This window comes from Hylobates moloch, unplaced genomic scaffold (genome assembly GCF_009828535.3).
Source record: "Hylobates moloch isolate HMO894 unplaced genomic scaffold, HMol_V3 SCAFFOLD_12, whole genome shotgun sequence".
Taxonomy (NCBI): domain Eukaryota; kingdom Metazoa; phylum Chordata; class Mammalia; order Primates; family Hylobatidae; genus Hylobates; species Hylobates moloch.
In genome coordinates, this window is record NW_026652287.1 from 86,106,843 (window position 1) to 86,131,774 (window position 24,932).

The window sequence follows — 24,932 nt, forward strand, 5'->3', positions numbered from 1 at the left end:
ACCCTAGTAATCTACAAAACTTAAGAGATTTGCCTGTGTATAGATTGCATATGATAACATAGAGTGAGTACATAAGTGAGAAGAGGGCCTAGTAATAAAACACCAATAATTCAACGTATTATGAAACCACAAATTGTTTTAATCCAACATAAACTTTATGCAGCTCTGAAGCTCAAAAACTTTAATGGTACTTGCACCTTGTATTAGACCGTTCTGGCATTGCTATAAAAAAAACCATGTAATTTATAAAGAAAAGAGGCTTAACTGGCTGACATTTCCACAGGTGGTACAAAGAGCGTAATGCTGGTGTCTGCTCAGCTCCTGGGGACACCTCAGGAAAATTACAATCATGGCAGATAATCTGTAAGCTCCCCTAAGAGGGAGCACTTGTCTTACACAGCAGGAGGAGGAGCAACAAAGAGAGTGAGGGAAGAGGTGCTACACACTTTTAAACAACCAGATCTCATGACAAGTCACTCATTATCAGGAAAACAGCACCAACCGGATGGTGCTAAACTATTGATGAGAATCACCCCCAAGATCCAATTACTTCCTATCAGATTCCACTTCCAACATTCGAGATTAAAATTTGACATGAGATTTGGGTGGGGACATATATCCAATCTATATCACACTCAAAGACACTCTAGTCTTTAAAAAGTGGATATCATCTAAATAATTATATAACTATATATAGTATAGTGTATAGTTATATATGTTTCCCATTGATAAAACTGGCTTTGTGCTAGAGATTAGATTTTTTTAATATGAATACGAGTCAACATAATGTAAAGCAATAGAGGCAATCTTCATCAATTTATAGAACAAACCCTTGAAAGTAAATTTGGCTATTGAGTTTTTGCACCAGATAATAATGTTAAAAAAATGGCTGCTAGACAATAAGCAAGAACTCCTGGGCAGATTTACAGATGGAATGTTCCATAATTAAGTTTTCATGGGCTGTATGAAAAGCAAAAGTAGTATTTAATATAAGAATGTTTAGCCATCCTCTGTCCACATTATATACCCAGATTGGCTGGAGTCATTCTATTACATTAAGGTGAAACATAATACTGGGGTCAGTTGTTTGCCTCCAGACTTGCCAGGGCAGAATACATAAGCAGGCTTGAAAGTCAATTTTTGCCTAAGAGTTAACACCATTCTGTGAAAGGAAGAGTGTGAGAAAAGTGAACATTTACAGAATAACAAAAGCTCTTCTTGCAGAAAAGCTTCATGTCATCAGACTGCAAAGACTGGCTGAAGGGTAGTCAAACATATGGTAAGGGGCCCACAGACATTTTAGCATGGCCACTCGGGTTTTAGGAAACTGAAGTTGTTTCAAAAAGTAGATAAAGTTGTTCAAGGAAAACAAAGCTAACCTACAGTCAACAGTTCATTCATCTTGATTTAATTTAATATGACACAATATATACCATTCAGAACAAGTATCAAATGTCACTTGAAAATTAAACAACAACTAATATGAAATTTCACAAATTATCAGCTGGATAATACTATCACAAACCAATCTGATAATATTAAAGAGAGTAGATAACATAATGGTTAAGAGTAAGAGTACTGGAGTCATTCAGATAAAGGTTCCATTTCTCAGTCTCTCAACTTCATCACCTTGTGATCTCATGCAGTCTCATTTATCCTTCTAAACTTGTGTCCTCTGTTGAATAGAGCCATATCATAAGGATTTTATGAAGGTAAATGAAAGAATGAATGTTAAGCAATCAGCACAATGCCCGGCTGTTGTAGTTGGATAATGACCCCCGAAGATGTCCATGTCTTAATCCCTGGAACCTGGGAATATGTTACCTTACTTGGCAAAAGGAAAGTTGCAAATATGATTAAGTCACAGCTCTTGAGATGGGGAGATTATACGAATGGATCCAATGTAGTGACAAACGTGTTGATAAGAGGGATAAAGGAAAGCCAGAGTCAGAGAAGGAGATTTGAGGATTAAAGCAGAGAGTGGAGTGATGCAAGGCCATTTGTCAAATAATTCAGGCAGCCTCAAGAAGCTGGGAAAGACAAGCATTCTCCCCTAGAATCTCTAGAAGGAACATAGCAGTGCTGACCTGTTTTAGATTTCTAACCTCCAAAACTGTAAGAAAATAAATTGGCCGGGCGTGGTGCCTCACGCCTATAATCCCAGCACTTTGGGAGGCCGAGGCGGGTGGATCACGAGGTCAGGAGATTGAGATCATCTTGGCTAACACGGTGAAACCCTGTCTCTACTAAAAATACAAAAAAAAAAAAGAAAAGAAAAGAAAAAAAATGAGCTGGGCGTGATGGCGGGCGCCTGTAGTCCCAGCTACAGGCTGAGGCAGGAGAATGGTGTGAACCTGGCTGGCGGAGCTTGCAGTGAGCCGAGATCGCGCCGCTGCACTCCAGCCTGGGTGACAGAGCGAGACTGCCAAAAAAAAAAAAAAAAAAAGAAAAAGAAAAGAAAATAAATTTGTGTAGTTTTATGCCATTAAGTTTGTAGTGATTTTTTTACAACAAGTATAGGAAATTAATATACTAACAGAATTACTTAAATTTAGCTATTATTATTGAAAAATAGGTAGTGCTTTACAAGATGAGAAATCTATTTTTCAGTTTTTAATTTTGTAGGTATATGGTGTCTATATTTAATGAGGTACATGAGATATTTTGATGTAGGCATAATCACCGCAGGGTAAATGGGATATCCATCACCTCAAGTAATTTACCCTTTATGTTACAAACAATCCAATTATACTCTTTTATATTTTAAAATATACAATTAGGTTGTCATTGACTATGGTCTCCCTGTTGTGGTATCAGATAGTGGAAGGTATTCATTCTTTATGATTTTTAATTTTTTTTATTTTTTTTGTACTCATTAACCATACTCAATCCTCCACTTCAACACCTGCACTGCCTTTCTCAACTTCCAGTAACCATCCTTTTACTTTCTATCTCCATTAGTTCAATCATTTTAATTTTTACCTCCTACAAATGAGTGAGAACATGTAAAGTTTGTCTTTCTGTTCCTGGCTTATTTCACTTAACATAATGACCTCCAGTTCCATCCATGCTGCTGCAAATGACAGAATCTCATTCCTTCATATGGCTAAATGGTACTCCATTGTGTATACATACTGCATGTTCTTTATCCATTTGTCTGCTGATGGACACGCAGCTTGCCTCCAAATCTTGGCTATCATAAATAGTGCTGCAATAAATATGGGAGTGCATATCTCTTAAATATACTGATTTCCTTTCTTTTGGGTGCATACCCAGCAGGAGCACTGCTGGATCATACGGTAGCTCTATTTTTAGTTTTTTGAAGAAGCTCCAAACTGTTCTCCCTAGTGGTTGTACTAATTTACATTCCTAACAACAGCATATGAGAGTTCCCTTTCTCTATATCCTCTCTAGCATTTCTGGTTGCCTGTGTTTTGGATAAAAGCCGTTTTAACTGGAGCAAGATGATATCTCATTGTAGTTTTGATTTGCCTTTCTCAATGTTGAGCACATTTTTATATACCTGTTTGCTATTTGTATGTCTCCTCTTGAGAAATGTTTATTCAGATCTTTTGTCCATTTTTAATTATTATTTTTCTTATATATTCTGGTTATTAATCCATTGTCAGATGAATACTTTGCAAATATTTTCTCCCATTCATTGGGCTGTCTCCTCACTTTGTTGATTACTTTTTTTACTGTGCAAAAAGTTTTTTAACTTGACGTGATCCCCATTTTTCCGTTTTTGTTTTGATTGCCTATGCTTGTAGGGCATTACTTAAGAAATCTTTGCCCAGTCCACTATCCTGGAGACTTTCCCCATTGTTTTCTTTTTAGCCTTTTCATAGTTTGAGGTTTTAGATTTAAGTCTTTAATCAACTTTGATCTGAATTTTGTGTATGACAGAATAGCATGGGGTAGTTTCATTCTTCTGCATATGGATATCCAGTTTCCCCAACACCATTTATTTAAGAGACTGTCCTTTACCCAACGTGTGTTCTTGGCACCTTTGTTGAAAATGAGTTCACTGTAGATTCATGGATTTCTTTCTGGGTTCTCTGTTCTGTTCCATCGGTCTATGTGTCTGTTTTTATGTCAGTACCATGCTGTTTTGGTTACTATAGTTCTTTAGTATAATTTGAAGTCAGGTAATATGATTCCTCCAATTTTGATTTTGTTGTGTAGGACAGCTTTGGCTATTCTGGGGTTTTTTGGGGTTCCATGCAAATTTTAGGATTATTTATCTATTTCATTTAAGCATGTCATTGGCATTTTAATAGAGATTGCATTGAATCTGTAGATTGCTTTGAGTAGTATGGACATTTTAACAATATTGATTCTTACAATCCATGGAACATGAAATATATTTCCACCTTTGGTGTCCTCTTCAATTTATTTTACCAATATGATACAGTTTTTATTGCAGAGATTTTTTCACTTCTTTGGTTAATTCCTAGATATTTAATTTTATCTGTAGCTATTGAAATGGGATTAGTTTGTTGATTTCCTTCTTCTTTTTTTTTTGTTTTTAAGATGGAGTTTTGATCTTGCTGCCCAGGCTGGAGTTCATGGCGTGGTCTCAGCTCACTGTAACCTCTGCCTCCTGGATTCAAGTGATTCTCCTGCCTCGGCCCCTCAAATAGCTGGGATTACAGGTGTCTGCCACCACACCCAGCTAATTTTTGTATTTTTAGTAGAGGCAGGATTTCAACATGTTGGGCAGGCTGGCCTTGAACTCCTGACCTCAGGTGATCCACCCACCTCGGCCTCCCAAAGTGCTGGGATTACAGGCGTGAGCCACCATGCCCAGCTTTGTTGATTTCTTTCTCAGATTTTTCACTGTTGGCATACAGAAATGTTACTGATTTTTGTGTGTTGATTTTGTATCTTGCTACTTTACTGAATTTGTTTATCAGTTCTAGTAGTTTCTTGGTGGAGTCCTTAGGTTTTCCAAGATATAAAAGCATATCATCTGCAAACAAATATAATTTGACTTCTTCCTTTCCAATTTGATGCAATTTTTTCTTTCTTTTATCTGATTGCTCTAGCTAGGATTTCCAGTACTATGTTGAATAACTGTGGTGAAAGTGGGCATCCTTGGCATGCTTTCTGTTTTTCCCCATTTGTGATACTAGCTGCAACTCTGTCATTCATGGCTTTTATTGTGTTGAGGTATATTCCTTCTATACCCAGTTTTTGTAGAGTTTTTATCATGAAGTAATACTGAATTTTATCAAATGTTTTTTAGCATCAGTTGAAATTATCATATAGGTTTTGTCCTTCGGTCTGTTGATATGATGTCTCACATCATATCACATCACATTGATTGACTGATGTATGCTGAACCATCCTTATATCCCTGTGATAAATCTCATATGGTCATAAGGAATGATTTTTTTAATGTGTTGTTGAATTTGGTTTGCTAGTATTCTGTTTTTGCCTCATTGTTTATCATGGACATTGGCCTGTAGTTTTATTTCTTTTCTTTTCTGTTTTTTTTAATGTGTCTTTTTCTGATTTTGGTATCAGGATAATACTGGCCTTGTAGAATGAGTTTGGACATATTCACTCCTTCTCTATTTTTTGGAATAGTTTGAATAGGATTGATATTAGGTCTTCTTCAAATGTTTGGTAGAATTCAGCAGTTAAGCCATTGGGCCCTGGCCTTTTCTTTGTCGGGAGATTTTTATCATGACATTGATCTCATTACTTGTTATTGGTCTGTTCCAGTTTTGGATTTCTTCATAGTTCAATCTTGGTAGGTTGTATGTATCTAGAAATGTATTGATTTATATTAGGTTTTGCAACTGATAGGCATATCGTTCCCCATAGTAGCCACAAATGATCTTTTGATTTTCTGTGGTGTCAATTGTAAGTATCCTTTTCATTTTTGATTTTATTTATTTGGGTCTCCTCTTTTTCTTAGTCTATCAACTTTGCCTACCTTTTCAAAAACAGGCAACATTTTGTTTTCTTGATCTTTTTTATTGTTTTCTTCATTTTAATTTTATTTCTGCTCTGATCTTCTTTTTTCTTCTACTGATTTTGGGTTCCATTTGCTCTTGCTTCCTTATTCTTTAATAAGAATTGTTGGGTTATTTGAAGATTTTCTACTTTTTAAAATGTAGGTGCTTATAGCTTTAAGCTTCCCTCTTAGTACTGCTTTTGCTATATCCCACAGATTTTGGTAAGTTGCGTTCCCATTATTATTTGTTTCAAGAAATTTTTCAATTTCCTTAGTTTCTTTATGGACCCACTCAGGAGCATATTGTTTAATTTCCATACGTTTATATAGTTTCCAAAATTCCTCTTGTTATTGATTTCTAGTTTTATTTCATTATAGTCAGAGAAGATGATTCATATGATTTCAATGTTCTTGAATGTTTTAAGACTTGCTTTGTGATGTAACATATGGTCCAACATTGAGAATGATCTATGTGCTTAGGAGAAGAATGGGTATTCTGCAGCCCTTGAATGAAATATTCTGTAAATATTTATCCGGTCAATATTTATTCAGTCAATTGGTCTATAGTGCAGATTAACTTCAATTTTTTTTGTCGATTTTCTGCCTGAAAGATTTGTCCAATGCTGAAAGTGAGGTGTTAAAGTCTACAGGTATTATTATATTGGAGTCTATCTCTCTCTTTAGCTCTAATAATATTTGCTTCATATATCTATGTTCTCCAGTGTTGGGTGCATATATATTTATTATATCCTGTCATTACAAATCTATTTTTTAAGGGGAAGCAGTTATTTTTATTTTTAACTAAATTTATATTATTGAAAAATATAAAACCATATAAAATAAATGTAAACTGTCCTTTTGACTCAAGATCCATGGCCTACCATTTCAGACATAAAGCTTCAACAACAGATTAGTGCATATCTTTTCAGAAATGTTTCAAAAATTTAGAATGCTTTTTCATGCTTTATTGCTTTTAAATTTCATTATATAGATTCATCTATTTATGTCTTATTGTGTCCATTATTGCTATTTGTGTTTGGAGCCTCTCTTACTAGTTTACACATTTTGAATTTCTATCCTTTATTTTTTAAATGAAATAACCCTTTCTTATTGTGAAATGATTTTCAAAAATAACTTTTTTTTGTTTTACCATGAATTTCACTTTTGCTGACTTTATTATAATCACTTCAGCTTTATTTAAGAAACTTAAGAAATTTAAGAAACTTACATTGGTATACTTTCATTTTCCTTGCTGAGCATCTGTGCAATTGTTGTCACACATATGTTTTCTCTATTTTCCCCCTCCTATCCCCCATTTCTTCCCTCTTTCCTTCCTCTCTCCATCCCTCTCAATATAAAATATATATCCATTTTGTTTCCCTATATACATAGATATGGATGTAGATAGAAATAGAGATATATCTGTATCTCTGTATATGTATCTTCAAAAATGTATCATCATTTTTATTAATTATATTTTGTAGAAGTTTTATAAATAATTATTGGAAGACTTTTATATTTAATTTTTAATTTTTCTATTTTTTTAGAGGCAGAGGTCACACTATGTTGCCCAAGCTGGTCTCGAACTCCTGGCCTGAAGTCATCCTCCTGCCTCAGCCTTCTGAATTGCTGGGATTCAGGCATAAGCCATTATGCCTGATTTTTTTTTTTTGTATAAACTCCAACTTTTATAATGTATCATTGTATTTTAATCCAGCAAACCTGATTCTGCATTCTTATCATGCACATGCAGTACTGTTTGTGGTAGGTTTTCTGAGCTTTTGTTCATGAGAAATTACTTTTATTTTGCCTTTTTTTTGTAAATGCTATTTGAAGGACACTTATTTCTGGAGTATAAATTATATTTCAACAATTATATTTTCCCTTTCTTTAGCCTTTAGTGCCATCATTTTATTGTTGTTTTTATTTAAAGTATGAGACCACAGTCATTACTCTTCCCTATGTAAGTAGAATGTTATTCCCTTTTGCCTGCTTTTAAAATTTTCTTTATATTTCAACTATAGCATTTTGACTATGTTGTGTACATGGGGGCTTTTTAAATTTTACTTTGCTCAGTATTTGATGTGATTCTTTCATCACCAGACTAGTGTTTTCTTTCAAACTGCAAAAAGATGTTTTGCCATGAAGTACTTACCAGCCTCATATAATTTCTCTTTCCACGTGGAATTCCAATGACACATAAATTAGATTGCTTAATATTTTCCACAGGTCCCTGTGGCACTCTTATTTTATTTAACTTCTTTTTCTCTGTGGATTACTTTCAATGATTTACATTTTTCTATCTTCAATCTGACCAATAATTTCTGATACAATATTCTATCTGTTGTTAAACCTAATCCAATGCCTTCTTTTTGGTTTTGAATATTGGAGTTTTCAGTTCTAGAATTTTCATTTAGTTCTTTTTTTGTAATAGTTACCATTTTTCTACTAAGGTTCCTTTTTGTTAATTTATTGTGTTTATATTTTTCTCTAAATACTCATTTATGTTAACAAAATAAACTATTGAAACAGCTAATCCTGATATACTAGTCATAGGTATTTGTTTCTAATGATGATGCTTTTTTCTTGCTTCTCCATATATCTAGTAAATATTTATTACATATTGTGGATATTATATTGTTGAGAATCTAATTAACTGTGCTCCTTTAACATATTAAATTTGTTCTGGCAATACTTAATCTACTGATATATAACCTTGATTATTTCCAGTCCTGTTTTTCAGCTTTTTGTTTTGTTTTCATTTTTAGTGTGATTTTAGAGTAAAGTTTATTCTAGGACTATTGCAGCCCAGCCACGAAAGCTTTTCTATATTGCATATCTTTTCTGGACTCTTGATTAAATGATTCAGGTGTTTAGCAAAGCATTTTATTATATTATACCCGGTATGTCTTCTAGCACTATGAAACTTTAGGTCAAAGCTACTCAGTATTTTTTCTAGGCAAAAACTTTCAATATATCATCTTGGGCATGTGCAACTCAGTGCCTGGTAAAAGACACCAAAGCAACATCATGCAAAGGCCTGGAGCCTTTTGTCTTCATACCTTCCATTGGCAGTTACAGCCATTTCACCATTGTTGAACTCTCATTTCTGCCTCCTCAGCACAGTGAGAGCACTGTGCTTTTCTTGGGTTCTGCCATTCTGTCTTCTACCACAATAAAAAAAAAAAAAAAAAAATTCTTCCAAATAGAAAAGTGATGTAACTATGAGGTTCACCTCTTGTACTTCTCACATCCCTATTCTGTTTGTTATTCAGATTCTAAACACTGTTGCTTCACCTATTTTGTCTGTTCTTACAGTGTTTTATAGTAGTAGAGCTAGCCTGCCATGGACATAAGTGGAAATTATATATTTATGTTATATCAAGTTATATTACATACAAATAATTTCCACTATTCTCTTCAGAAATTCTTCTTCTCTCTCTTAAATACTGTACATATTTAGAACTCTTAATCTAAGACAGGAAATAAGAGAAGAAAAAAAATTAAAAAAAAATCTCCACAATGGAACGAGTTTGATTTCTTCTTAACTATTCTGGTTTTTATTAATATGATTAAATATGAAATCAAAATATAATAACTTAGCATTTCACATGCTTAGGCTAATTCTGATACAGTGACCACGGGTAATATACTGTTTGTTGATTGTTTTTAGATTTTCAAAGCTCTGAGATATAAACGTATCCTGTTTTCAACTATCTGCCAAGAGCATAAACAGTTGAGCTTTAAAATGACACCTGGCTATATCTCTATTTGTCTAAAGAAATGTCTGTATGAGATATGTTTATAGCTGTTGGAACATTGCTTTTCTTCACCCTGACAGTTCTGTAGAGATACAGTATATCACTATATGGATTCAAAGCATGTTCAACACTTTGTGCTAAAGCATTGCTGCCTCAAAATGTTTACAATTTGATCCTCTGCTGCATCTATTGAATCTACTATAACCAACATTACACGTTGCACAGGGCTTTATATAGCTGAATAAAAGATAAGCGTAAAGTTTTCTGAGACTTGAAAGTGTTCAAACAACAATATATTTGTATCATCTAAGCTAAATGCACTGGCTAAAAGACCTCCAAACTGTTTTTGTGAATAAAGCATAACATGCAAATACACTATCCAGGGTTGGGAAATATAAATCAATAATTCTATAACAGATTGTCTCATTTAAAAACAATTTTAACATATAGACTCACAAACAGACTTAATAGTAGGTAAAAATAAAGATGTCCTTTAGTCTTCTGAGATGAATGTTTATATATATAAATATATATTAAATGCACATTTTTTCCTCTATCTCTTTACTTTGAGAAGATAAAAAGTAACAACGTGGTCCTCGCAAAGCTTCTCTGGAGACATCTCTTCTAGAAGTAGTGATTTCACCTATTTCTAAGATCTAGCCCAGGATATATTTATTTATTAGATGTTTATGCTGAAGTTTAAACGAGTCTGAAAAAATCTGCCAAAAAATACTCACAAAACAAATCATGTATCCCTGGTGAAAATATTTTATAATTCCACCCTTATCCCTTATGTTTATTATGACTTAATTATAGTAGAAGCTGTCTTATTATCAAATACTTTTAATAATTGAAAAGAAACAGTGGAATCAAATAGGAAACCATGAAAAATAATATGTCTGTATTAAAACATTTGTTTTGACATAAACCACGTAAGTGTACACTTTTTCCTAGTTTATATTTAAAACTTCTTCTCGTGGTAATAGTCTGCTGATTCGAGTTCCATGCAGCCTTCTCCCATGTGCAAACAACCATCATGAATATACCGTAATCTCCAATTTCTGTTAATTTTAGATGGAAGAAAAATGTAATTCAGAAAATCCTGAGTGCGTATGTCATCTGGACAGTCAATTATTTTTTCAGTAATTTTCACCCTTATGTAATAGTATTAATTTTAGCAACTAAACTTTGGTTTTCTAAACATTAGACAAAATTTCACAGAAACAAAGTCATATTTCATTTGTGCTCATATTTTTTACTGTAAATAATATTCACTAAAATTCAAAAATACCATAACAGGAACATGTTGGGCAAACAAATTTGAGATCAAACACATTTAAATCTTAATTGATAAAACAAGTGGAGGGAGCAGAAATGTACATCCTCTCCAGGTACTAGCCTTCCAGTCACAATTGTTGGGCTTCCTATAGATATTAGACATTATATTTTGCTGTAGGAATGAAGGGTGTTGATTAAATGAGACTCAACTATGTAACGGCCTGTTAAGAGAGCTTAAAGTACCATATTCAATGTTCCTTTTACCTTGTGAATGTTAAGCTTTATAAGAGCAGGGATGTTGACTATTGTGTTCACCACCATGTCTCCAGTGTGTAGCATTGTGCTTTGCTTGTAATAAAAATCAATATATATTTAATACAGAAAATTCATTTATACAACACACACACAAAATGCAAATAGCATACAAGAATATTTAACAATATAGGACATCAAATAATGATTCTGGGAACTATCCAACTATCAAATTTTGACAAAAGTTAGAAAATGATAATTACTGAAACAGAAATGAGGGAGCAACACATTTGCATGTTATTGATAGAAGTGTGAATTGATACATCGATTCTGAAAAACATAATTATAGACTACTATATGTGCTCAAAAGTCTCAAAAATATAAATATACCCTGATGTCTTTAGAGATGTATGTAAAGATCTGTGTAAGATACTTTTTACAGTTATGCTCATGTCCATAAAAATCGCAAATTGCCTAAAGATCTAACAGAGGATTTATTAAATAAATAACTCTTTTGTATGTAATAAGAAATTATAGTGAAATATTATGCATATATTTCAATCATGTATTCACAGATTCTTTAATGACATAAAAATGTTTACCAAACATGAGAAACAGAACTCCACATTTATAAAATCACATTGATTATAAGACATACCCACACATTCACAAGAGAAATACAACAAACCAGAAATAATTATTTATTTTAAGGGTGATAAAGTCTTTGCAAACATTTATTGTTTCTCTTTATTTTTCTTTTTTCTATAATAAACATACTGTGTAGAAATCAGGACAAAATTGTCTTAAAAGGCAATTTTTAATTCTTGATCCTTTTCTTGTCCTTTAAAATATCACCAGGAAACTAGTCTTGATTATTATATTTAGTGAGTTGGAGAGAGGATGTGACGTTTTATGCACTTTAAAATGCTAGCCTAGCATGACTTTGACTCTAACTTGAGTGTGCCACATGTGATAAAATGTTAGCAGTAAAAAGAACATTAGAGAGGCCCTAATTAAAATTCCATCTTTAGCAGTAAGTGGCCATGCACTATGTCCACATTAAGCTTTCCATCAAAATGTGTTTCAAAATTGGTAGTACTTATACTTGTTTGAGAAAGCGAAATTACAATACAGAAAATAATACAACTAACCAGCCAATATTCTTCACACTAATAAGCATGTACATTTTAAAATGTGGCAGTAAATGAATATTCATTAGGCATGAAACCTTTAAAATTGAATATTCATGACAGTTTATAGTTTCTAAGTGAAAAGTAAATTTTTCTTTTTAAATTTTATTTTAGGTGCAGGAGAACATGTGCAGGTTTGCTATATTGGTAAATTGTGTGCTGCAGGGGTTTGGTGTACAGATTGTTTCGTCATCCAGGTAATAAGCATAGTACGTAACAGGTCGTTTTTCTATTCTCATTACCCTCTCACCCCCACGCCCCAGTAGGCCCTGGTGTCTGTGGTTTTCTACTGTGTGTCCATATGTACTCAATGTTTAGCTCCAACTTATAAGTGAGAACATGTGGTATTTGTTTTTCTGTACCCCTGTAAGTTCTCTTGGGATGATGGCCTCCATCTCAATCCATGTTTCTGCAAAGGACAGGATCTCATTCTTTTCTGTGGGTGCATAGTATTCCATGATGTATATGTAATATATTTGCTTTATCCAGTCTACCATTGGTGAACATTTAAGGGTTATTCCATATCTTTGCTATTGTGAATAGTGCTGTGATGAACATATGCATGCAAGTGGCTTTATGGTAGAGTGAGTTATATTCCTTTGGGTATTCAATAATGAGATTGCTGGGTCAAATGGTAGTTCCTCTTTGAGATCTTTGAGAAATCACCAAACTCTTTCCCAAAGTGGCGAACTAATTTACATTCCCACCATACATACACCAGGGAAGTGTATAATTATTCGCCTTTTCCCCCAATCTCTCCAGAACCTGTTATTTTTTTACTGTTTAATAACAGCCATTCTGACTGGTGTGAGTTGGTATCTCATTATGGTTTTGACTTCCGTTTCCTTATTTTTCTTTTTAATTATACTTTAAGTTCTGGGATACATGTGCAGAACGTGCAGGTTTGTTACATAGGTATAAACGTGCCATGGTGGTTTACTGCACCCATCAACCCATCAACTACATTAGGTACTTCTAATGCAATCCCTCCATTAGCCCCTCCACCCCACCACAGGCCCCAGTGTGTGATGTTTCCCTCCCTGTGTCCATGTGTTCTCATTGTTCCACTCCTACTTATCAGTGAGAACATGCAGTGTTTGGTTTTCTGTTCCTGTGTTAGTTTGCTGAAAATGATGGTTTCCAGCTTCATCCACGTCCCTGCAAAGGACATGAACTCATCCTTTTTTATGGCTGCATAGAGCAAAAAATGTGCCACATTTTCTTTATCCATTGTAATATTGATGGGCATTTGGGTTGGTTCTAAATGTTTGCTATCGTGAACAATGCTGCAGTAAACATACATATGCATGTGTCTTTATAGGAGAATGATTTATAATCCTTTGGGTATATATCCAGTAATGGGATTGCTGAGTCAAATAGTATTTCTGGTTCTAGATCCTTGAGGAATCGCCACACTGTCTTCCACAATGGTTGAACTAATTTGTACTCCCAACAGTGTAAAAGTGTTCCTATTTCTCCACATCCTCTCCATCATCTGCTGTTTCCTGACTTTTTAATGATCACCATTCTAACTGGCGTGAGATGGTATCTCATTGTAGTTTTGATATGGATTTCTCTAATGACCAGTGATGATGAGCTTTTTTTCATATGCTTGCTGGCTGCATAAATGTCTTCTTTTGAGAAGTGTCTGTTCATATCCTTCACCCATTTTTTAATGGGGTTTTTTTTTTTCTTGTAAATTTGTTTAAGTTCCTTGTAGATTCTGGATATTAGCCTTTTGTCAAATAAATAGATTGCAAAAATTGTCTCCCATTCTGTAGGTTGCCTGTTCACTCTGATGATAGTTTCTTTTGCTGTGCTGAAGCTCTTTAGTTTAATTAGATCCCATTTGTCAATTTTGGCTTTTGTTGCCATTACTTTTGGTGTTTTAGTCATGAAGTCTTTGCCCATGCCTATGTCCTGAATGGTATTGCCTAGGTTTTTTTCTAGAGTTTTTATGGTTTTAGGTCTTACATTTAAGTTTTAATCCATCTTGAGTTAATTTTTGCATACGGTGTAAGGAAGAGGTCCAGTTTCGGTTTTCTGCATATGGCTAGCCAATTTTCCCAACACTATTTATTAAATACGGAATCCTTTCCCTATTGCTTTTGTCAGGTTTGTCAAACATTTCCATTTCTTTAATGATTAATCATGTGGAGCATTTTTAGTATGTTTGTTGACCACATGTAAGTCTTTTTTTGGGAAGTGTCTCTTCATGTTCTTTGCCCTCTTTTTAATGGGGTTGTTTTTCCCTTGTAAATTTGTTTAAGTTCCTTAGAGATTCTAGATATTAGACCTTTGTTGGATGCAAAGTTTGCAGAAATTTTCTGCCATTCTGTAGGTTGTCCGTGAACTTTGTTGATAATCTCTTTTGCTTTGTAGAAGCTCTTTAATTAGGTCTCGTTTTTTAATTTTTGTTTTTGTCACAATTGCTTCTGATGTCTTTGTCATGAAATCTTCAGGGCCTATGTTCAGAATGGTATTGCCTAGGTTGTCTCCCAGGGCTTTTATAGTTTTGGGTTTTGTATTGAAATCATTAATCCATCTTGATTTTTGTATATGGTGTAAGGAAAGGATCCAGTTTCAATCTTCTGCCTACAGCTAGCCAGTTATCCCAGCACCATTTATTGAACAGTAAGTCTTCTCTCCATTTCTTGTTTTTGTCAACTTTGTCAAAGATTAGATGATTGTAGGTGCGTGGCATTATTTCTGGGCTCTCTATTCTGTTCCACTAGTCTATGTGTTTGTTTTTGTACCAATACCAAGCTGTTTTGGTTACTGTTGCCTTGTATTATAATTTGAAGTTGGGTAATTGGATGCCTCGGGCTGTGTTCTTTTTGCTTAAGATTACCTTCACTCTTTGGGATTTTTTTAGTTCCATATGAGTTGTAATTTTTTTTTCAAGTTATCTGAAGAATGTCATTGGTAGTTTGATAGGAATAGTAATGAATCTGTAAATTGCTTTGGACCGTATGACCATTTAACATATTGATTATTTCTATCCATAAACATGGAACGTGTTTCCATTTGTTTGTGTCACTTCTGATGGCTTTCAGTAGTGTTTGGTAATTCTCCTTGTAGAGATCATTCACCTCACTGGCTAGCTGTATTCCTAGGTATTTTATTCCTTTTGTGGCTATTGTGAGTGGGATTGCATTCTTGACTGGGATCTCAGCTTGGATGTTGTTGGTGTGTACAAATGCTACTAATTTTTGTACACTGACTTTGTATCCTGAGACTTTGCTAAAGTGTTATTTTGCTTTACTATTTTTAAAAATTTTAGGTATTTACTGTTGAGGCAATTGTGTTCCCAAATTCATAGTTAACTCATAGATCATAGTCTCCTTTGCATTTGCTTTGAAAACATATAGAAAGTTAATAAAATGTGGACTTATAGGCCCATCCATAACCACTCTGTAGGTTAGCATCCATGGTTTCTTTTTCCTTAAAAAGAGACATCATAGGTCATACTGAACAGACAATGGAGTTACTAGCTAGAAGGATGCTGAATATCTAAATCACTAATTTTTTTTTTTTTTTTTTTTTTTGAGATGGAGTCTTGCTCTGTCACCCATGCTGGAGTGCAGTGGTGCGATCTCTGTTCACGGCAACCTCTGCCTCCCAGGTTCAAGCGATTCTCCTGCCTCAGCCTCCCAAGTAGCTGGGATTACAGGCATGTGCCACTGTGCCCAGCTAATTTTTATATTTTTAGTACAGACGGGTTTGGCCAGGCTGGTCTTAAACTCCTGGCCTCAGGTGATCTGGCTGCCTTGGCCTACCAAAGTGCTGGGATTACAGGTATGAGCCACCGCTCCCGGCCTCTAAATCACTTTTTAGGTAACAGCTGTGCAGGAGAGCAGCAGCACAATCAGTAATATCCCAATTCAAAGTTTCATGACAAATATCATGGAGGTTTTGAGATTTGCAGTAGCCAGCATTGATTATACAGACTAATACAAAAACTGTATCCTTAAAGTGAGATATTGACATAACAAAATTGAAACACATATTATTAACTTAGTAGGGGGCAACAGATTGCAAGAGAATAGGTAAAGTAGGTTGGTCCCTTGGTGATTGCAATGAAAACACATTTTAAACCATAACCTGACAAAATCATTTGTGCATCAAACCCCAATGATATGCAAGTTACCCATGTAACAAACCTGTATATATAGCCTCTGAAGCAAAAAGTTGAGGAAAAAAAAAAGAGGAATAAGTTAAGGTAAACAACAACCACAAGAAACCATAACCCGTGGTAACTTGCAAGGCAGACCAAAGCTGACTCAGTTTATAGCTCTAAAAGTGTTTGAAAAATACATTCTTGTGGTATGTTATTATTACTGATGGTTTTAGCAAAGTATTACAAGAAAGAGATGAGCTCGGAAAATAATTATCAGATTTAAAGCGAAGTGAAAGGGAATAAGGAAGCTCGGAAAAAGGTAAGAGGTGAAATTTAAAATGCTTTGAACAACCAAGACCCAGAGAAATTGGGTCAGCTGAACAGTGTATCATATTTGTGCCAAAGATCAGATAAAGTGCATGTTCTGCCCACTCAAGCTTGATGGCCACAAGCTTATCTGACTTCAAGTTGAGATATAAAGAGGCATGACAGCAAGATAGCAAAGAAATGAAACATAGTTGAGAATAATGTCTGGTGGTTTGAGCTACTTGTACCTGAAACTGACTGGAAGCAAATAGTTTGCCAAGTTTTTAAAAGATTTATATTGCCAAATAGCCACAAGTCCGGGTTAAAAAGTATTTGACTCTGCAATCCTAGAAAGAACTCTTGGACATGAGCATGAACATGAGATGGGTTCTGTAAGCTGGACAGCCAAGAAATAGATATTTTTCATGTGTAATTTAGATAAAGCATGGAGGATAAGAAGAAATAGCATTCACTAAATTTGGTTTTCTTAACAAGGTAGTTACTCCCAGGGAAGATCAGGTCTAATTGAAAAGCTTTCTTTTTTTCACCAGGAAGTGGGTCCTCACAGTATGTTCTTAGCTGGATTCCATAAATGCCATGGATCAATGACTTCTGTGTGCCTTCTATTCTCCTGTTTTCCGAATGAGGGTCGTTATTGATATTAGTGTGTCTCTATCTGTCATTATGTATATATGAAGGATCCAAGGGCAGAATAAATGGATTTTTAATGTGCGGATTACAGAAGCATGAATATGCTACTACATGTGGATCTAACATAGGTATTAGATTGGTGCAAAACTGATGGCAAAACCACAATTACATTTGCACCAACCTAATAACTGCAATTAGCCAAAGATTCCAGAAATAAACTGAATTCTGTGGTAACAGGATTTGGGGGTAAGTGGAAGATATGAAAAATTGCACTAATGAAATACTGGGTGGTCAAAGGGTAGACTATAACAAAGACACTGCTCTATTTTTATCAAAGCATATCTATCTCCTTTTGGACTCACCGCTAAAGCTATAATTTCAGGCCCCATTTCAATTAGCTTGGGATCATATGACTAACTTGTGTCCATACAATTTTATGCTTGATTCTCCACATTCACCTCTTTAAGATAAAGACAGAGACATTCGAGGATGGTAGGAGCCTGTTGTTACTGCTTGGAGGCAAACCACTCAGGAAGGAATTAGCAACAGATAAAGTTTATTAAGCCACTGAGATTTCTGGATGTTTGGTGGTGGTGGTGGTATAGCAACTAGTGTTAATAACTCTGAATAATATAAATACATTTTAGCAAAAATATTTATAATGAAACATTATAATTTTATAATGAACTATTAAAATATTTTTATTTTTAAAATATATATTTTAGATATATAGATATAACTACTCCTTTAACTTACTACAAAGAGGTTTAAGTTTTTGCTATTTCTGTGCAAAGACATCAAAATTCATAATTTTTCACAGTCTATTATTTAAAGAGTAAGAAGAAAAACCCTACTACTTTTTTTTTAGTGAAGAGATCAGGAGAGCTATTCCATTTGGAAAACATTGATTTTCAGCAGGGCCCATTTTCCCCAAATTCAAGGAACACAAAACCAGTTAATTCAGAAATGTGGGTATAGATGACTGTCTAGAAATAATTAATGATAACTTCTGAAGAGCTGTCATAGGTAATACCATGTCTTTAAATTAATAAGAGTTTACATCACCCGTATTATGTTCCACAAAAACTGCTGTTCCATTCTATTTGACCTTAATTGGTATAATTGATAACAGCTACAGCTTGGAGTGTCATTTTAACCATGTCAGTAGAAGTCTCCTGACAGAAGAAAATAAAATCGCTGTTGTGAGTTATTTATTATTAGTGGGGAAACAGAAAGGTAAAAGAAATGACTGTTGTTTTTTTTTTAACCTGCAACTTTGGGACTTCTGAATTATAACAGGCAATTTACTAATGGGATTAAAGGGCTTGTGCTAATTGCTAAAAAATTAATGAAAACTAGTTCATATGTAATTTGACATAATTGAAAAAATGAGAAAATTAGTTGGTTGCAGGTTAGAGATATCAATAAACAATTCAAGACAAAGAGAATATTCTAAAATGTTCTAAACGTTAGTACGACCCCTGGTGAATAAGATTTTTATAACAGATATGCTGTTTAGTGCTGATTATTTAAAAGTTCAATTTTTAAATTTGAAGTAGAAATTGAAAATTATGCTAGTTATAAATGTGACTATTTATTGCTGATTTGAATGGGTTGTTCAGTGTGTTCATGGAGGCAGTGTGTACATGGGGTTAAATGTTGACAAAAATAGATATTGCTAGTTTAATAGTCTTTTTGTGATAAAACATAGAGTCAATAGTGAGTCTCCTAAGCCCTTTTTCTACCAAATATTGCTGAATTATTATAAAATGATGAGCTGGTCTTTCCAAGAAAACATTTTGTCTTTCACCTTTATCACTAATTTTTAGATATTTCTTTCTGTTTTTCAAAAAATAATAGGAAGGCAAAATTTAACAATAGGAACTCAGGATTTTAATTTTTTTTGGCAATTGAAAAATGTGTACTCTATCTACCTATTGAAGAAATCTGAATTCTGAGCCATTTCTTATTTCTTGCTTTGTTCTTGTTTTTTTAAATTTGAGTAACATGCATACTCTCCTTTATGACTTGTAACAATTGAGTCATTATGATATGTTTGTAGTTTAGTGTGTGATATGGTTTGGCTCTGTGTCCCTATCCAAATCTCATCTTGAATTGTAATCCCCACGTGTCCAGGGAGCACCCAGGTGGAGGTAATTAGATCATGCTGTTCTCGTGATGTGAATGAGTTCTCACAAGATCTGATGGTTTTATAAGTGTTTGGAAGTTCCTCCTGCATTCACTCACTCCATCCTCTTGACCTGTGAAGAAGGCATCTGCTTGTCCTTTGCCTCCTGCCATGATTAAAGGTTTCTTGAAGCCTCCCCAGCAATGTGGAACTGTGAGTCAACTAAACCTCTTTCCTTTATGAATTAATCCATAACTCAATATTGTCTCATTTTTCTTCTTTGATTCTTTTGCTCTTACTCCTAGCAACAAAATCTCCCACGATGCAGTGTTAACTCCACCAGTGCATACAAAGATCATGACAAATATTACAGGACATAGAATGGTGCCTGGCTCATTTTAGAAATTAAAAAACTATTAAAAAAAAAAAACCTATGCAGTTCAACTGTAACTTAGACTTCTTTAGAAGCTATTTTACTTAGCTAACTCATAGCTAGCGAAATCACTACAGCAGTGGACATGTTTGGGGGCCTCCTTTCCCATCCCTCTCCTGGATTGTCTCTAATTAAATTCTTACATGTCTTTATCTGTATCTTCCTAGCTTTCGTCTATCATGGGGGAAAAAGTGTTATTCACACTCACTAAAGCTCTTTTTTTTTTTTTTTCCCTAAATCCTTGCTTTTATCACTCTTCTTATTCCAGAACTTTGCTTCCAAATTTATTATCTTCCTGTCTAGCACCACATGCCTCTTCGATTGCACTTGTTCTCCTCTGCATGCAAATACACGCAGGGCTTGACTGTTCTGAAAATCAAAACAAAAAGAGAACAAAGTACTTCATTTTATTCAACTATACTTTCTCCCAGACAATCTGGTTTTCTCCTTTCTGCAATTGTACAAAATTGTAAGACAAGTAATGGGAAATATTCAGTAAAGTTTTTATCTCTGGTTTGTAGTCAACATATGTTGGGGGAAAAAAAAAGTTAAATACTTTTAGTTTCCCAGTTGTCTCAAACCTGTGACTCTTATTTCTTGTCCCAGTATCAGCAGACTATTTGGTTCCTATTTTGCAAATAATAGTATTTATTTATCAGAACTCCCTCAACTCATTACCTCCAAGATTGCAAATTCACCTACATTTGCTCCCACAATTTTCCCTTCCTTCTCTATTACAATGAAAGCTTTAACTATATTTCCTCATGCCTAAGGTAAAATTTTCACTGGCTACCAGAGTTTTTATCTCCTACTACTCTCCTAATTCATCCCTGGCAAGATTTTAATTAACTCAAACCTATACAGTATTTAAAACAAAACAAACAAAATAAGTTAAAAAATAAGACTTTCCCTAGATGCCACATTTGCCTGTCATTTTCCTTCACATGATCAGTTTTTAAAATAATTATACCTTTCAATGATTTCAACTTAGACTTTTATTTTCCTGTTCGTGGGTTTTCTTCCACATTTAAAGCTCTTTTTAGTCTTTTGCAGGCTTTTCTTTTGTCTTTTTTACCAAGAGACAGTGTTATCCACGCTTCTACCAAAGACCCTGCTCTTTCCTCTCTCAACACTTCCTGGTTAATCTTGTCTATTCCTTCATCCAGATATAGATTCCTTCATTCATAAAAAAATGTGTATTAAGTCTAGGCATCACCCTAATTGCTGGTGACATGAAGTAAAGAAACTATAGTATATATAAGTGATGAAAAGTATGTACATGAAGGGTGCCAGATATAATCTTCCATAAAGATCAGTAATGAAGCAGCAGCTAGGGTAGAACAAATCTGAGATATAAGCGTTCTATACTCGAAGCCAGAAAGAAACTTCATGTAGTTTGGCTGCAGTGATTTAAGGTAAGTATAACATGAAGTGGTTGGGAATCTAGGCAGCTCTCAGATCATAGAGGAGGTTTTTGTAGAACTCTGGGTAAGAAACAATTGTGGTTTGACTTCCAAATATGTCTACCTTTCTGCCAGATTTACTTCCTGACTCATATACCCAGCTACTTAGTGAGTATCTCATTTGGGTAATATTTAAATAAAGTCAGCCACTCTGAAGCCGAACTCATCATCCTTATCCCTAAACATGCTGCTTTCTCTCTTCCCTATCTTAGAATGTGAAACCCCGAAGCTTTGCTGCCTTTTCCACAAACCTGTGAGTCTTCCATCATATCTCTTCCTACTTGTTGCTCACTCATCCTCCAAAACTAAATTTACCGTAAGTACTATCAAGGATGCCTTGTAAAGCCTTTGTTCACTTCTGCCCCTCCTAATTCCCACTTTAACAATATTTGTCACAAAAATCTTCTTCAATAATTCCAAAATTTCTCAGTTAATCTTTCTGACTGCCAATCAAGTGACCACAATTGCAAGGAGAATGGTTCTTTCAAGCACAAAATGGTCCTATAATAATAATGCCTTTGCTTAAAATCCCTTAACTACTTATTATTTTATTCAGGCTTTTAATCTCAATATATTTTAGTTCCCTGAAAAACAGCTGTAAATAATTTATTTAAATAGTATACATATTTCAGTATTAAACATGGACATTTTGTTCTAGCCTTAGTGTTCTCTTAAAATTCAATTTCCAAAGCTATAAAATTATTTGTGATAACTTTTATTTTGCATTATTTTATAAAAGTAGCAGCCAAAGGTTAAAATATTTTCTTGTAAAAAACGCAGATAAAGACAAGTTTTAGATGTAGATATCTAATTTTCCCTGGAAAAGAAAATATTTCCCTAGTGAAGTAAATAAATTTTAAATATACAGTAAAAGAACTTTACAGAAGATATGACCCCAAAGAAGGAAACAGAAAAGATAAACATGGAAGTTTAAGTAATACTGTATTTTCACCATTGACAAGGTGACTTAGGCTTTCGAATCCTAAAAAAAGCTCTGAATATTTGAGAATAATAACATTAGCTTGTGAATATTTAAGAATCATAATAATTATGTCCTGGAGAGTTTATTCTTGTACAACAGTGGGAGGCAAGATTTTATGTAGCTCAATCTTTGAAGCACGGTAATAGTATGATTTTGCATGTGATATGCAAATGTGTATGTGTATATGCCTACATATTTATACAAAATGTTATTAAAAGAAAAAATACATTTTATATAGAATTTTACCCTACATATTATCATTTTATTTAAACTACATTTGAGTCTGTGCACCTTAAGGGAGAAAACTGTAAAAGCAAGTTAGTTGCAGAATGATTAAGAAAATCTGAGTGTAGACTTTCCAAATCCCTTGTGAACTGATAATGCTACGAATGTGTGAGAGACTAAAGAGATTTCCACTGAAAAACTCTAAGAAACCAGGAGGAGGGTCTGATCCTAAAAGATAGAGTTGGTCCTGATAAGATTTGGGTTTGTTGCACCTTTGACTACTATCAACTCATACACAGGAGGTTTATGAAAATCTAATTTAATTTTAACAAAAGAAAAACAAAAAGGGAGGATCGTTCATCCTATCTATTCAGACACACTATAAAGCCACATTAATACAAACATTTTACCAACATACATAAATATGGCGAAACGAGACCCTCTCAAAAAAAAAAAAAAAAAAAAAAAAAAAAATGGGAATCATTAAAATGAGACCTGATGTTTGAGTGCAGAAATAATGGATTTTAAAGTCAGTGATGGCAGAAAAAATTATTTACTATGTGAAAGCATATATATAAAGATATGTGGATGTAATTGGTAGGTTGATAAATAGTTATATAAATACATACATGCATAAATACATGCATGCAACTAGTAGAAGAGGGTGAGCAGAAGAGGGTGTAGGGCAATGGGTAATGCTTTGGAGAAAAACTTAATAAAAGCCCTAAAAAGGGTAAAAAGCAAAAGTTAAAAAAAAATCAGTGGGTTGAACTGTATCAAAATAATGATTTCTATTCAATGAAGTACAAAATTATGCAATATACAGAAGTAAAAATCTAAATGGTTAATAAACATATAAAATAACTTAGTCATGAAGAACAAAAATACAATAAAAATGTATTATTTTTCATGTTTAAATCATCAAATATTATAAAATAGGATAATATTTATTTGTTACAGGTTTGTCATGAGATGGCAACTTGCATATAGCATTTGAAGTCACGTAAATTTGCTGCAATCTTTCTAAAAACCGATTTAACGTTACACATCAGCAACTTTTAAATGTTCATAATTTATGACCTAGGAATTCTATTTCTAGAATTCTGTCATAAACGAAGCATCAAAACAAGTATAAACAAGTTTCTCATAACATTATTTATTATAATAAACACTGGAACAAACCTAAAACCTCAAAAATATGGCAAAGCTTAAATAATTAATGATGGTCTTTCAGATAAAGCTATGAAAAATTGTTTTGGAGAAATTTTAATGAATTTTTAGAATTCTTAAGTTGGAAAAAATATACTGAGAAACCCTGTTGTGTTGAAAAGAAATAAAATAGTAATCATGGTAATCTATTTATCCTGGAAGTCAACTAGTAGACTGTAAGCAAGAAATGAGAATATTGTATTTTACCTCTAAATGCTCAACAGTTAGTCCAGCAGTTGGTATAATCTATACCAATCACTCAATAAATACTTATTAAGAGAAAAAAATTCAATTTAAATTTATTTATATTTTCTATAATTTTATGTAATCTGGAAATTATCACTAATGAGTGCATATCCTTTTTATAATCATAACACATAGTACTATTTATTTAAAACATATTCCCCCTGTAAGGGTTGGGAATAAATATGTTCTTTGCTTTTCTTTGCTGGAGTATAGTTAAAGAATCAGAAAATTTATAGAATACTCTGATCTTTTCAGTAAATTTTTTTTTTTTTTTTTTTTGAGATGAATCTCGCTCTGTCGCCTAGGCTGGAGTGCAGTGGCGTGATCTCGGCTCACTGCAAGCTCTGCCTCCCGGGGTTCACTTCATTCTCCTGCCTCAGCCTCCCATGTAGCTGGGACTACAAGTGCCCACCACCACGCCCGGCTAAATTTTTTGTATTTTTAGTAGAGATGGGTTTTCACCGTGTTAGCCAGGATGGTCTCCATCTACTGACCTCGTGATTCACCCGCCTCAGCCTCTCAGAGCGCTGGGATTACAGGTGTGAGCCACCGTGCCTGGCCTCTTTTCAGCAAATTTCTACCTGAAAATGTCTCTTTTATATACTGGTAAATAAATATGTCAATGAGAATTTAGAAATGAAGAGAGCTATGTTTGTCCTTTAGTTTGGGTCAATAGAGACAAACAATTTTTAATATATTAACTCAGCTTTCTCTTTTGGGTTT